This window comes from Schistocerca serialis, chromosome 4 (genome assembly GCF_023864345.2).
Source record: "Schistocerca serialis cubense isolate TAMUIC-IGC-003099 chromosome 4, iqSchSeri2.2, whole genome shotgun sequence".
NCBI lineage: Eukaryota > Metazoa > Arthropoda > Insecta > Orthoptera > Acrididae > Schistocerca > Schistocerca serialis.
Window position 1 is genome coordinate 206,190,156 of NC_064641.1, and position 16,364 is coordinate 206,206,519.

The following is a 16,364-nucleotide window of genomic DNA, read 5'->3' on the forward strand; positions in this document are numbered from 1 at the left end:
TTTTGGACAGGCTCTTCTCTATAGCAGGCAGTAAAATCTCCAGCTGTTGAACATTTTTACATAATAGTTCTTTTAAAGTGAATAAATAAGTACTCATTTAATAAACTAAAAATAAACTGCACTGCATAAGCGCGAGCTCAGTGAATCAGTGAAGTCATTTCGTCGACTCAATTAAAGGGAACAAGACAGGAAATTCTGGACAGGTGTTGTTGGTCTGCAAAATGAAAAGCGAGCAATGATAGAAGTTGCTTTTCCCAAAAAATGTCACGCCTATCCTACCAGGCGTGACCAGGAATAAATATTCCCCTCTGACAGTGTAGAACAGTTTTTATTGATTTGTAATATCTGCTACCACTTTTATACTGTATAATAGTATGCACAGATTTACGTATTTTCTTTCCATAAGCGGTAGTATTATTTGTAATTCATATATGTATTCCATGCTGTGTTAACGCACTTTATGGCAAATAAACATCCCCCAGACATGTCCGCACACTGCGTCGCCAGTGCTTTTAATGTGTGGTGTGGAGGGTCGGTGTAAGTTTGTGGAACATACTGTAGTTGTTTCTTATAATGTAGCGGGATGGCTAGAGTGCAGAAGCACTTGCTCGCTCTTCAGACTGCAGATCTGTTAAGGAGGGAAGTATATGACCACAACCCGGCGACATGTCTTCCCTTCTTCCCTCGTGCTTCTAACCTCGTCCACCGCCCATTCCACCCGTTTACACCCCAAGAACATACAGTAATTTATCCCTTAATACGGCTCTACTGCATTTGGGCGTGGTGCACACATATTTGTTCTTAACGTGCTTCATTTAACAATACATATTAATTTTATACCATTAAGACACAATTTTTAATACATTAGCGCACGGTCTGTATTTGAAAGCCTCTGTAAAATTCGATGAGTTGTTTCTGAGGACGTGCATACGTGCCTATAGGAACTGACACTGCTGACGATCTGTTTTTTTCTTTTATTTTACACGTCTAGTTCCGCAGGACCAAATTGAGGTCCAAGGTCACGGAATGTGTCAGTATATGAAATTACAGCATAACAGTAATAACAGATAAAAGGTTTAACAAGCCAAAAAAGACAAGCCAAGGAATTAGCTTAATGTTTCAAGGAACTCATAGAATAGAAAGAGTAACCCTAAGGAAACTCTTCAGTTTCGATTTGAAAGCGTGTAGATTACTGCTAAGATTTTTAAATTCTTATGGTAGCTTACTGAAAATGTATGCAGCAGTGTTCTGCACACCTTTGTGTACAAGAGTTAAGGAAGTCCGATCCAAATGCAGTTTGGATTTCTGCCGAGTATTAACTGAGTGAAAGCTGCTTATTCTTGGGAATAAACTTATATTGTTAACAAAAAACGACAGTAAAGAATATATATACCCAGACTAGTGAACAGGGGTCTACAAGAGGTTCGCGAACTTACATCACTTATTGCCCCAACAGCCCGTTTCTGAGCCAAAAAATATCATTTTAGAATGGGAATAGTTACCCGAAAATATAATACCATACGACATAAGCGAATGAAAATAAGCAAAGTAGACTAATTCTCGTGTCGAACGATGATTTCGAACAGTAAAAATGGTAGCATTAAGTCTTTGAACAGGATCCTGAACGTGGGGTTTCCACGACAGTTCACTATCTATCTGAACACACAGAAATTTGAACTGTTCATTGTCACTAATCATATGCCCATTCTGTGAAACTGGAATGTCGGGTTTTGTTGAATTGTGTGTTAGAAACTGTAAAAACTGATTCTTACTGTCATTTAACATTAGTTTATTTTCTATGAGCCATGAACTTATGTCATAAACTACATTATTTCAAACAGAGCCAATGTTGCACACAACATCCTTTACTACCTTGCTAGTATCAACGGCAAACAGAAATATTTTAGAATAACCCGCAATACTATGGGGCATATTACGAGGGCAGTTCAATAAGTAATGCAACACATTTTTTTTCTGAAACAGGGGTTGTTTTATTCAGCATTGAAATACACCAGGTTATTCCCCAATCTTTTAGCTACACAACACTATTTTTCAACGTAATCTCCATTCAATTCTATGGGCTTACGCCACCTTGAAATGAGGGCCTGTATGCCTGCACGGTACCATTCCACTGGTCGATGTCGGAGCCAACGTCGTACTGCATCAATAACTTCTTCATCATCCGCGTAGTGCCTCCCACGGATTGCGTCCTTCATTGGGCCAAACATATGGAAATCCGACGGTGCGAGATCGGGGCTGTAGGGTGCATGAGGAAGAACAGTCCACTGAAGTTTTGTGAGCTCCTCTCGGGTGCGAAGACTTGTGTGAGGTCTTGCGTTGTCATGAAGAAGGAGAAGTTCGTTCAGATTTTTGTGCCTACGAACACGCTGAAGTCGTTTCTTCAATTTCTGAAGAGTAGCACAATACACTTCAGAGTTGATCGTTTGACCATGGGGAAGGACATCGAACAGAATAACCCCTTCAGCGCCCCAGAAGACTGTAACCATGACTTTACCGGCTGAGGGTATGGCTTTAAACTTTTTCTTGGTAGGGGAGTGGGTGTGGCGCCACTCCATTGATTGCCGTTTTGTTTCAGGTTCGAAGTGATGAACCCATGTTTCATCGCCTGTAACAACATTTGACAAGAAACTGTCACCCTCAGCCACATGACGAGCAAGCAATTCCGCACAGATGGTTCTCCTTTGCTCTTTATGGTGTTCGGTTAGACAACGAGGGACCCAGCGGGAACAAACCTTTGAATATCCCAACTGGTGAACAATTGTGACAGCACTACCTACAGAGATGTCAAGTTGAGCACTGAGTTGTTTGATGGTGATCCGTCGATCATCTCGAACGAGCGTGTTCGCACGCTCCGCCATTGCAGGAGTCACAGCTGTGCACGGCCGGCCCGCACGCGGGAGTTCAGACAGTCTTGCTTGACCTTGCGGCGATGATGACACACGCTTTGTCCAACGACTCACCGTGCTTTTGTCCACTGCCAGATCACCATAGACATTCTGCAAGCGCCTATGAATATCTGAGATGCCCTGGTTTTCCGCCAAAAGAAACTCGATCACTGCCTGTTGTTTGCAACACACATCCGTTACAGACGCTATTTTAACAGCTCCGTACAGCGCTGCCACCTGTCGGAAGTCAATGAAACTATACGAGACGAAGCGGGAATGTTTGAAAATATTCCACAAGAAATTTCCGGTTTTTTCAACCAAAATTGGCCGAGAAAAAAAATGTGTTGCATTACTTATTGAACTGCCCTCGTATTTATACAAATAAGGATGAGGAGTGGCCCCAGCACTGATCCCAGGGGCACCCCCTTTCGATCATGCCCCACTCAGATCCCACATCACAATCATTGTCAACACTGTGCTTAAAGACCTTCTGCTGTCTGTTGTCAAAGGAAGAGGTGAACCAGTTCCATAATGGCCCAACTTTTGGAGCAATGTTTTGTGAGCGACACAATCAAACACCTTAATTATATCAAAAAAGATGCCTAGCGTTCGAAACCTTTTGTTTAATCTATCCCGTACCTCAAAGAGAAGAGAGAATGTAGCATTTTCAGTTGTTAAACCACTTCTAAAGCTGAACTGTACATTTGATAGTACATTATGCGATATAAAGTGATCAATTATCCTTACATATACAGCCTTTTCACTAACCTTAGCAACTACTGACGTAATATATATAGGTCTGAAACTGTCTGCATTATCCCTTTCTCCTTTCTTATAAAGCGGCTTTACTACTGAGTTCTTTAGTCGTTCAGGAAACTGACCATTCTTAAGGGAAAAATTATAAATATGGCTAAAAAGAGGGCTAACGTGTTCTAGTATGATAAAAAAATTAGGTTAAATATATTTCAATTCTTTCAATTTAAATCTATATTTCATACTAGAATGTCGTGTTCCCAGTTTGGCACAGCTTTGCCACAGGAGACACGGAAGCGGTCGAAGACGTCCGTCTTTTGGTCGGCTCCTGATCGTTGTCAGAAGGAGGCTAGTTTTTGATTACGCAAAGACTTCTATTATTTGGAAAAGAACAACCCGGATTTCTTTACGTAATCAGTATGAATTTTGTAATTACCTAAGGGACCTTTAACAATGAACAGTAAAAAAAATTGCATTTGCAAATGAAATCATTAATAAATGGGGCAGCTATGAGTTGTATAGAAGACAAGGGGCGGCCTTCTGTACACGACCAGGATGCCGCAGTATTCTCTGCTGTAGTAAAGGCTGTTTGACATTTATAAAAATAATATGGCATGGAGGTTAAAAAAGTATAAAGGAAAAGAACAGAATAAGAAATCTGGTAAACACTAAATGTATTCAAACAATTCTCACTAGCAAATTAGGGCTTATTTATAAACAATATAACTTACATAAGTACTTTTCTAACTGTATGGTGCGATCAGATTTCAGCCTGCCCTGTGCTGTCTCCTTGGTTTACGTTTTTGTCACAAATTACGGTCATTACTTTTCTCCTTCGTTAAACACAATTCTTGCACTGTTCAAACCCTTCATAACAATAACTTCGGGATTTACAGTTTCGAACATAAATTACTTGAAATTTATTAATTAATAATGTTGTCTGCACGCTGGCAAGACCGCTCACTTTTATAGCTTAAAGTCAACCTTCTTTACATTTTCACATTATAAGCAGAAGTACATTAAAAATCTGAAGATCTACAAGAGTTTTTTTACTGTCATCTTTTATTTAGATCGAAGCGGAACGTCAGTTCAGCTTCTGTTAAAATGTTTCTTTGACTGCGCAATCGATGTATTAGCGTCCGCGCTAGATGTGTATCTTTACAGTTATGTAAATTATATAAAACAAATGTCTTTCAAAGAATATGTCTCATCTCATAAGTTGATCATTTAATATACAGATAGGTGAATGCCTTTCCAAGGGTGCTCAAAGCTTTCCTACGACGGAAATCCCAATAATATTACAGTGTGCACCACAGTACTTTAATATTCTGCTAGGCACTCCATCATATCAACGAGAGTCATTAGTCTTCACTGATTTAATTATTGACTCAATCTCCCCCTTGCCAATATCACAGAAGAGTATTTCAGACGTCAATTCACCAGCAATGCTCAGAAAATTTTATCCTAGCCATTCTATTTCCACACCACATACTCCTTGCCTTTCTAATAACATTTTTAAGTACCTTACAACTCTGCCTGAGGAATTGGAGCTTGATTGTGACTACTTCTAACATTTTGATATAATTCTACATGATATCCTTATCCCGCTAGTCAGCCACCCAGTCTGTCTTTTACTGCTACTACCCCGTTTATAACATTCTAATGGAAAGAAACTCTCAAAAAGCATGAGAAATATATGAAAGCAATATATTTATCTTGTTATCGGTGCACCGATGATGACTGATATCAGTCGAAATCGATCTGCGACAAGGTAAGTGCATTATATTTGTCATCTATGATATCGGCACTGTAAACATCCTGCCACTCTTGTTCCTTGACGAATTTCTGGTACTTCCTATAAAATGAATCAAGGACCCTCTCTAGCTTCAGCAGAAATGCTCTGAAGTGAGAGTTATGGGACCTACACTACGTGAGCAAAAGTATCCGGACACTTAGCTGAAAATGACTTACAAGTTCGTCGCGTCCTCCATCGGTAATGCTGGAATTCAATACGGTGTTGGCACACCCCTAGCCTTGATAACAGCCTCCGCTCTCGCAGGCATACGTCAGTTAGGTGCTGGAAGTTTTCTTGGGGAATGGCAGCCCATTCTTCATGGAGTGCTGCACTGAGAAGAGGTATCGATGTCAGTCCCCTAAGGTCTGACATGAAGTTGGCGTTCAAAAACATCCCAAAGGTGCTCTATAGATTTCAGGTCAGGACTCTGTGCAGGCCAGTCCATTACAGGTATGTTACTGACGTGTAATCACTCTGCCATAGGCCGTGCATTATGAACAGGTGCTCAATCGTGTTGAAAGATCCAATCGCCATCCCCGAATTGCTCTTCAACAGTGGGAAGCAAGAAGGTGCTTAAAACATCAATGTAGGCCTGTGGTGTGGTAGTGCCACGCAGAACAAGGAGTGCAAGACCCCTCCACGAAAAACACCACCACACCATAACACCACAGCCTCCGAATTTTACTGTTGTCACTACACACGCAGGCAGATGACGTTCACCAGGCATTCGCCATACCCACGCCCTGCCATCGGATCGACAAGTTCTCTTCCGTGATCCGTCACTCCCCACAACGTTTTCCCACTGTTCAATCGTCCAGTGTTTATGCTCCTTACATCAAGCGAGGCATCGCTTGGCACTTACCGTCGTGATGTGTGGTTTATGAGCAGTCTTTCGACCATGAAATCCTGGTTTTCTCACCTCCTGCCTAACTGCCTTAGTACTTGCAATGGATCCTGATGCAGTTTGGAATTCCTGCGTGAAGGTCTGGGTAGATGTCTGCCAATTACACATTACGACCCTCTTCAATTGTCGACGGTCTCTGTCAGTCAGCAGATGCGGTCGGCCCATACGCTTTTGTGCTGTACATGTCCCTTCACGTTTCTACTTCATTATTACATCGGAAACAGTGGACCTAGGGATATTTAGGAGTGTGGAAATCTTGCGTACATACATATAAGACAAGTGACACCCAATTACCTGACCACGTTCGAAGTCCTTGAGTTCCACAGAGCGCCCCAGTTGCTCTCTCACGATGGTCGCTGATATGGAGTACCTGGAAGTAGGTGGCAGCACAGTGCACCTAATATGAAAAACGTATGTTTCGGGCGTGTCCGGATACTTTTGATCACGTAGTGTACAAACAAACAAAAATTAGAAGTTTAGTTTCATTAAATTTAACTGCCACTGCACAACATTGAAATATCTGTTCAGTGCAGTGCTATGATACGTATATGGACTCAAGTAAGTATTGTTTTTTTACATACATGGCCAGTCCGCCACCCTGCAAGGAACTCCTTGAAAACCAACCAGCTAATCTGGATCTCAGTAAAGGAAGCCTCTCACTTGTCAAATTGTTTATGTGGTGCTCCGATATACCAATAATTTCAGAGTCATCAACTATAAGCAGATTCCTAACTTTATCTCTAATACCTCTTATATTTTGATGGAATATGCTAGTTCCTTCTCTACTTCGAAACGGAACGTCCTCTGAAAGTGATTCCTTAGTTAGAGGGACTTCCTTTGAGCGGATATACCTATCATCTGAGTTCCATCCAAAAAAGATGCAGCTCTAACACTAGTTGCTACAGAAACCGAAGCAGTAAAGGTGACTGCTGGCATAAAGTGGGAAATATGGGTTTGATTCCAAGTCAGACACAAATTTTCATTTGTTTCCAATAAATTGTATAGCTATGGTGATACCATATTCGCAGTTTGCGAATACATTTCGTTATTATTTTTAATAATTCGTGGCTTTTCTGTCCACTGCAATGTGGAAACTAGTTCTCCTAGTGAAAAATGAATGGGACCGTTTCTGTAGGAGATTTAATGTAGTTTAATTTTGTTGTGGGAAACATATTCGTTGGAGCCCTCGGGTTTCGAGGTATAAAAAAACAAAAAGTGTCCTTTAAACGCCTCCTCTCCCTCTCCATCCACCGCCCCTCCCCATTATCTCACGCTGACACCGCACTGGTGGAGATTTTTAATGTGTTGCTCATGATTGTTCATCGTACCACTGTTTAAAAATTAATGACTACACAAAATTTTTTCCCTATTCGATCGTCAACTTTCATGACGCCACTAGTCGCGATGTATCTCGTGGATACATGCGACGATTTTTGCGGTTTTTTGTTTGTTTACAGATTCTTTTTCTTTTGTTTTTGTTTTAAATTGCAGTAACCTTTATTGTTACAGATTTTACAAATACAGAAGTGAACATCAGGCTCATTACACTTTCAAATTAACAGAAATATTTGACATTTTGTAATGGAGAAGTACATGAAATTCTTTTAAAAATTGATTTTATTATAGGTACGAATAAATTATTGAACTAATCAAAGCATATCTCTTTTTACTGATTGCCCTCTACAGAAAGAGATTGTTCACAAATTATTTTTGCGTGCTTTTGCAAACAAAGATGTGTACCGCATTTTTCACATGTATACTTGCTGAGACAAGTCCTTTTTGTCTCCCTGTAGCATGACTGGCACCTTTTTCTTTTCTTGTTTTCTGATTCCAAGGATTGTTCAGCGTTTTCTTGCTCTTTTCCTTTAGGTTTGTACTTTACTAGCATTCACTTTATATCATCTGGTAGAATCATAATAAGAGCTCTTCTTTTGAGATGATCTTGCAGTAGGGTCAGTGCCAAAGTTTTGAGGTACTCGCGCCGATTACTCTTTAGTTGATGCCTGCAATGTTCAACAGGTGGAAAAAAAATCACCATAGGCCATCTTGTTGTTGACCTAGCTACATTGTTGGTTGCACAGAGTTTGTCAACTACATCAACTCCAGATTTGGTGTCATTATAGTGTAGAATAATTGCTGTTTTTTTTCTCTAAACCTTCCGAAACCTCACTTGACGATACATGCATACTCGAAAGGAGGACTAAAATTTTCCCTTTCTTCGGGACATACGACACAAGGGTTTCATTCTTGCTGTAGCCAAATACGCTATCATATTGCTGTCTACTTTTTGGTGCTACGAAATTCGATGGCAGTTCCTTCTTGTTTCTTCTAATTGTGTCTACAAACGACAGTCTCCTTTTATGCAGTTCTCTTACTAACTCCAAACTAGTGAGCCAGTTATCTGCTGTAATGTTTCTACCCGTCCCATATATTGGTTCGGCAAGTCTCAGAACTACGTCTTTGGCGGAACTGTTATTCTGAAAGGGTCCTTCTGGTTGTAATCCACAATATATTTCCACGTTGTAATTATAATAAAGTTTGGCATCACATAGGCAGAAAATTTTGGTGCCATATTTAGATGGTTTGGATCGTATGAACTGGCGAAATCCACACCGGCCTCGAAATGCTGGTAGCTGCTCATCAACTGTGACGTTCTGGCCGAGGGAGTAATGTGCCTTGCAGTTATTCAAACACATGGTGAACATTTCCCTCACGGCTGCTAATTTGTCTGTCTTGCGCCGTTCTTGTCTTGTGGCTCCATCATCAAAACGAACACATCTTATTAGGAACAGGAAACTTTTTCGGACATGGTCATTCTAAAAATATTCAGACCAAGGTCATCTGCTGTCCAGAAGTCGTGAACATTCTGTCGCCCACCACGGAACACACCAGCAAGGTATAACAAGCCAAGAAAGGCTTTTATTTCGATTGCGTCTGTGTCCTTGCAGTCACTCTCGCGAGCGAAGTTTCCTTTTAGATCAGCTATACGCCTGTTAGTGTTGACCACAATTAGATCTAGGATATCATTACTGATGAATAGGCTCCAGCAGTCAATTTCAGTTACCATTTTCTTTGCGTCTCCAACTACCCCAGGCAGTTTGGTTAGTATATTATGAGGCCGTGTCTGTGTTGCTTTCCAAGGCACTTTCCTCCATTTAGTTCCATCCTTACGTAAAATAAAAAAAATAAGTACATTACACCATTATTAGATATTGTTATTATTACATCTGAAAGCATATTTATTGTCTTTTCTACTCACCAAAATAGTAATGTTCATCAGTTTCCTGCGCTTCATTATTTTCCTCGTCATCAAATTCATGATCTGTGTCTGAGTCTACAGATCGTGTTTCGAGTATATCTTCGGTTTCTGAATCAGTTTCTGCAAGATCATCTTCATCTTCAATGGATACCTCGTCGTCGAGAAGAGGGCGATGTACTTCTTCCAAATCCTTAGGATTTTCTAGATCATACCGTTTTCTCATTTTGAAAGAGAGTACACGTAGCTACAACGAAACGCTGCTTCATTTAGAAGACAACAACGCAACTACCGACTTGCGTACGCTGCAAACAATGCAACAGCTGCAGTCATGAGCGGCGACAAAGCGTTACCCGAGTAGGCGCGCTCTATCTGAGAGATACAGGCAGTACACGTTCCCACACGTGACTCGTTTATGACCTTGACAGTATCGGGATAAGACTGAAATTCCTGTGAAGCAATAAGAAAGGTATGACACAAGATGTCGTGGGCCAGCAAACCGTTACCACTGTTCATTGCGGTAATATTAGAGAAAAAGTAAGTCACGTATCTCACAGATACATGCGCGGTTGTCGGAGGGTTAACCGGGCTAGTGTTATTGAATGGTACTAACAAAATCGTGCCACAAGATTCGAACAAAACTTCAACTTTCTGCTTCAATCTGGGACCAAGGAAGATGAGGGTGTGGCATCCCGTCGACATCGAGGTAGTTAAACAGGGAGCTCAAGCCCGGATTGTATCAAGGATCATCAAGGAAATCGGTGATATCCTTTCAAAGAAACGAGCCCGGAATTTGCCTGGAGCAATTTAGGGAAAACACAGGAAATCTAAATCAGGATGGTCGGGCGCAGTTTTGAACCGTCGTCCTCGCGAATGAGAGTCTGGCTGTGAAACCTACAACTCGCCAGAATGATGTTTTTGTGTTAAATATGTAAATAAATTATGCAGTTTAGTATCAGAGAGTAACTGTACAATGTAAAGACGTTCCTTGTAACCATGGACATCTTATGTCACTAAGGTTGCAAAAGACTTGATTCGAAGAGCTACTTTAGTCTCTGCTGTTGAAGAATTATATCGCTTAGTATTTGGTACACTATTACATTTTATAATATATGGTAAAAAGTGAATTTCTCCTATTCTTATTCAAAACCTCTCCGCTCCTGTGGAAATATTTAAGTGAAAAATAGTTATTTAAAGTGAGTTGTGTGAAAGAGTGTCCATCTGCCTTTTTTTGTCGTAATGGTGCTCAGGCGGCCATTACGCAATATTTAATTAAATAGTAAATATTGGGCTTCACCATCAAGTTAACTTTATGAATTCTTTGAACACTCATAGTAAGTATTAATATTTGCAAGTTCATTTTATCAGAATTTTTGTGGAACTGCATAGATAGATTTAACTGCACTAGGCAACAAGGCTTAGGTTTGCCATATGGCATCTTTGTGTTTCGAATTAAATTTGTTTCTGTCAAGGAGATGCTTAACCCAAAATGAAGCCAACTCACTCTCAATGAAAATTATATACTGTGAGTAACAATTCGTACGCTACATAAGCCACTATATCGTCTCTATCTTCACAACAATTTACGAAAAAAGAGTTTCATGCTGCTCCTGATTATCTTTGAGCTAGCTGAGAGTTCAGATAACGTAATTTAAACCATTACAAGCAAAACTGTACCCACTTTTACTAGTATTTGTGCCTGTGCAGCATCCTTGATTATCGTCGGCGTTTATGTAAGCCGCATTTACGAGCTTGCAGAATATAAGCAACGCCAACAGTATATTAAATATCCTTTGCCTTTTTTTCAACAATTCCAACCAAATCTTACATTAAAAAGACGAAGCATTTCATACCAAAAAGGAAGAGAGAGAGAGTAATGACATAGAAGTTCGAAACGACGTGTCAGGCAATGTGAAATGTGGGACCACCTTGAGTGAGCTGATGCTGAGAACGAAAATTACATTTGTGACTTCTGCAAACAGATGAATGTAAAACGAATCGTTTGTACCTGATAAACAAGAACTTGTTTCATAATGTTGTTTTGAAGTTAATAAACGGAACAGATACGTTATCGAACGAAATTATTTTTTATGACACTGACAAGTAATTCTTTTAAGAGTTTAATTAACAACAGTATCAGAATTGTGTACATGAAACATGTTTTCTCCACCGTTACATGATAACCTGCATTTTTACCACCCTATCCCATCTTACCCTACAATTCCATTTTAACCTCCAAATGCAACTTCGTTTTAAAATTTTGTTGTTGTTGTTGTTGTTGTTAAGTTTCTTTATTTTATTAAGAGAAATACAAAGAGTTATTGCCAAAAAGTTGAAGTATATGATAAAGTGCGTTTGAGGTGTAAAACTGGGTTCAATTTGGAGATACAACTACAAAAGTAATTGGTATTCCATACTATCTGAGCTTTACCTACTAAATACAACAATCATTGTATAAAGTATTGAAGATGTCCATAACAAGTGTATTTTCCTACACATGAATAAATAAGTAAACCATAGTTTAAAATAATTAAAAGTAAAGCAAAGAAACCACCAAATAATAAGCATCTTCCCTATAATGACATTTCCAGTTTCTTTCTCTTGGCAGGGTTTTATATCACTTTCAATGATGTAATAGTTACTGAACAATAAATAGACAAGAGGCTTAATCCATTTAGTCATATATATATATATATATATATATATATATATATATATATATATATATAACTGCTTTACTCCTAAGTATTTTACTGTGTTAGTGAGCTGAGTTGTTTATAATGTCAAAACTCTGCATATACACACATCAAAACAAGTTTTGCATCACTCTGGTTACCAGAACTCCAGAAGATAGACGTTGACTGTGGAAATTGTTACCAGGCGCAGTCCCTTTCACTGTTTAGAGATGTCACTAAACTCGCCAAAAAGATGTAAACAACCATGCTTGAGCAGCGCCTATTAGACGGAGGGGCTCCGATAGCCCATCAGTTCCAATCATTCCACTAGGAAGGAGGTACATGGCTCTTGTTGTACGTAGTTCAACCATGCCTAGACGGTCAATACCACGATTCGATCGCGTCCGAATTGTCACTTTGTGCCAGGAAGGGCTTTCAACAAGAGAAGTGCCCAGGTGTATCAGAGTGAACCAAAGCGATTTTATTCGGACATGGAAGAGATACAGAGAGACAAGAACTGTCGATGACATGCCTCGCTCAGGCCGCCCAAGGGCTGCTACTGCAATGGATGACCGCTACCTACGGATTATGCCTTGGAGGAACCCTGACAGCAACGCCACCATGTTGAATAATGCTTTTCGTGCAGCCACAGAACGTCGTGTTACAACTCAAACTGTGCGCAAGAGGCTGCACGATGCGCAACTTTACTCCTGAGGTCCATGGCGAGGTCCATCTTTGCTACCACGACACCATGGAGGACGTTCTCTTCACCGATGAGTGTCGCATGTGCCTTCAACCAGAGAATCGTCAGAGACGTGTTTGGAGGCAACCCAGTCATGCTGCACATCGTAGACAAAAAACGTTGTGTGGAGTGACAAATCACGGTACACAATATGGCGATCCGATGGCAGGTTGTAAGTATGGCGAATGCCCAGTGAACGTCATTTTCTACCGTGTGTAGCGCCAACAATAAAATTCAGAGTCGGGGGTGTTATGGTTTGATTGTGTTTCTCATGGAGGGGGCTTGCGCCGCTGGTTGTTTTGCGTAGCACTATCACACCACATGCCTACATTGATAGTTTAAGCACCTTCTTGCTTCCCACTATTGAAGAGCAATTCGGGGAGGGCGATTGGATCTTTCTACACGATCGAGCACCTATTCATAATGCACGGACTGTGGCGGAGTGGTTAAACGACAATAACATCCCTGTAATGGGCTGGCCTGCACAGAGTCCTGACCTGGAATCTATAGAGCACCTTTGGGATGTTTTGGAACGCCAACTTCGTGTCCGACCTTAGGGGACTGACATCGATACCTCTTCTCAGTGCAGCACTCCATGAAGAATGGGCTGCCATTCCCCAAGAAACCTACCAGGATCTGATTGAATGTATGCCTGCGAGAGTGGAAGCTATCATCAAGGCTAAAGGTGGGCCAACACCATATTGAATTCTAGCATTACCGATGGAGGGCGCCACGAACTTGTAAGTCATTTTTAGCCAGGTATCCGGATACTTTTGATCACATATTGTAGCAAAAGGTAGTGCTTCAAATAGATTTAACAGAAATGTGATGTACAGACGATGCTCTGGTAACGCTGTAGCATGACAGCAATGCGCCGGTGCTGCTCCATCAGCTCAGTGAGACGAGACAATGTCGTGGGGAAATACGCTGACTCGTTGATGCTCTACTCACATCCGCATCTAACATTATTTTCCCTTAAAATACCGAATCCTACCCCATTTACACCTCCACAGTGTGATATCTTGTGTATTTCTTTCTCTTATTGTGACCTTTATTAAGGATTTAAGACATAACATGAACTTCTTACAGATGTAAACAATCACTTTGTATCTGCAATGTCAAAAATTGAGCCAATAGAAAATAATAGTGGTTACAGTAAGATCATCTGTATCCAGTAAGGTACAAAAACACAATAGGTATGCTACAATAGACTTCACATTTTGCTAAGCACAGTACTTTCATTCTGTATGTTTGACATCTAGGCTTATCTTCAAGAGCCGATATGGACATGTAGACGCGATGTTCACTTTAGAAAAGACGTTCAAATCGACCACCTTGCATTTGAAAACACTCCGCCACTGGGTGGATCATACTTTGCTGCACCCTACGCAATACACCGGCATCCATCATTGCAAAGTAGCATGCACGCGAGGTATTGTATGCACCTAGCACCAAAAGCATACCGACTTATTCATCATTTGTGTACTCCATCAGGAAGCCATCCTACATGAACTTGACAGGACCATTTGTGATTGTGCACTGTGCAGTTAGTGGACATGTGGATGGAGTTTAATGAAACCCACTGTCTTGTGATAGGCTAATGTCATGTCGCAAAATGATGTACTGCTTAGTAAAGACGAAAATTAGGGGACAGACGCCGAAAAAGATAAAAAAGTTACCTGACGAGGTTTGGAACCATGGCTCCATGGTGGATGTGGGTATGATATACTAGCGATCTACTCAGTTAGCTCCAATAGCTGGTACAGTAGTACCAGGTGATACACATTCCTCAGTACATGCTGATGCGACAGTGTTGCCAGCTCCTCGTTTTCATACATGCACTTTCAAAAAGCACCCAATCTGATTTTGCTAGATAACCTTTTTATCTTGAATGTGGACGAGGAATCGCATGCCGAACTCCAAGTACAGCATTTTTTCTCCACCCTGTATATAAGCTTCATTTATAGAACTGTTTACTGACTATTGGTCCAGTATTTTCTTAATAAGTTGTCAGATGAGGAATCGAACACAGATCTGCTTAACACGAGAAATAGCTTGCTATTCGTACACGCTTCCCTACAGTTTCTGATCGCTGCAACGAGAGAATTGGATGTTGTCTGAACAGCAACACTGACGGAATAGAGTTGATAGAGACCGTAATTTAGCCTAATTTAGGGTTGTATAATTAACTTCTAGTTACAGGTTTTATACAAGTTGAATCTATTTAATGTGGTCTTAGTTGATATGGCGTTGTAAATTTCTAGATTTCTTCTGTCATTCATTCGTTGGGGATGGAAGAACCGTTTTTGTCTGGCTTAATTTACTGCTTGACATTTAACTCATTGTGAATGTCCTCGTTTCTAATATGGTCTGATATTGCACATTAATTAACAGATCTTTAGAAGCTGTATTTCAGATGCTTATATTTTACTTTATTCATGATGATTCGTAAGTTTCAGTCTATCAATAATTGTAGAGCCCCTGTTACACAGAATTGGAATTTAGTTTCTTTGGAGATTTTATGTCTTGGTATTTTTTGTAATGTGCCACATGTTCATCAAAATTCATTTCATCGTCTATATCTTTGCTGTAATTTTATGATATCATCTCTTAAAGAATAAAAATGTTGCTCCTGTTCCAGTGGGTGATTGTCAATCATTTCGGTCCTTACTTGGTCTTTTCTTGCGAAAGTCTTTGTATTAATAAAATAGTGAAAGTAATGGATCAAGCCCTCTTTGAAGATTGTTCATAGTTTCATGCAGAATAATCTGCTCAACAGCGATTAAAAGAGTTGAGACCATACGTGAGCTATTTATATTTCTTTATACGTTCAGTGTATTTGGTTTCCCAGTGGCTGACGAGTTAACCAATATATGTATTGAAAACAGTAGGCGACAGGTTGTATTCCTGTCTTTGTGGATATCTTACCTGTTAAACTGTCTCATCCCCTTCTGCAATTATAGTTGTTTCAATGACAGTGCTCTTATGTTTGATATAAGAAGTTGTCCTCCCTTCTCCAGAATAGATTTCTGTTTACCTTGTCAAATGCCTCTTCAAAGTGAAGGAATGCTAAATGTCGTTACTATATTTCTTGTAATCACGATGTTTTATTCCATGGGCTGTTGGGCTGTTAACTTCGTACATTGCCCAAGTCTAGCGTTAAGAATCACACAGTATATATTTTCTATTCTGAATTTATTTAGCTTATTCCTCTAAAGATCTGGCATTATACTCTTATTATCTTTGCCTTTGAAGTTAGTAATTCTCGAGGTATGTCCTGCTTACATATACTAATATAAAGGAGCAATCGGTAGTTTGAAGGTGTGGATTGAT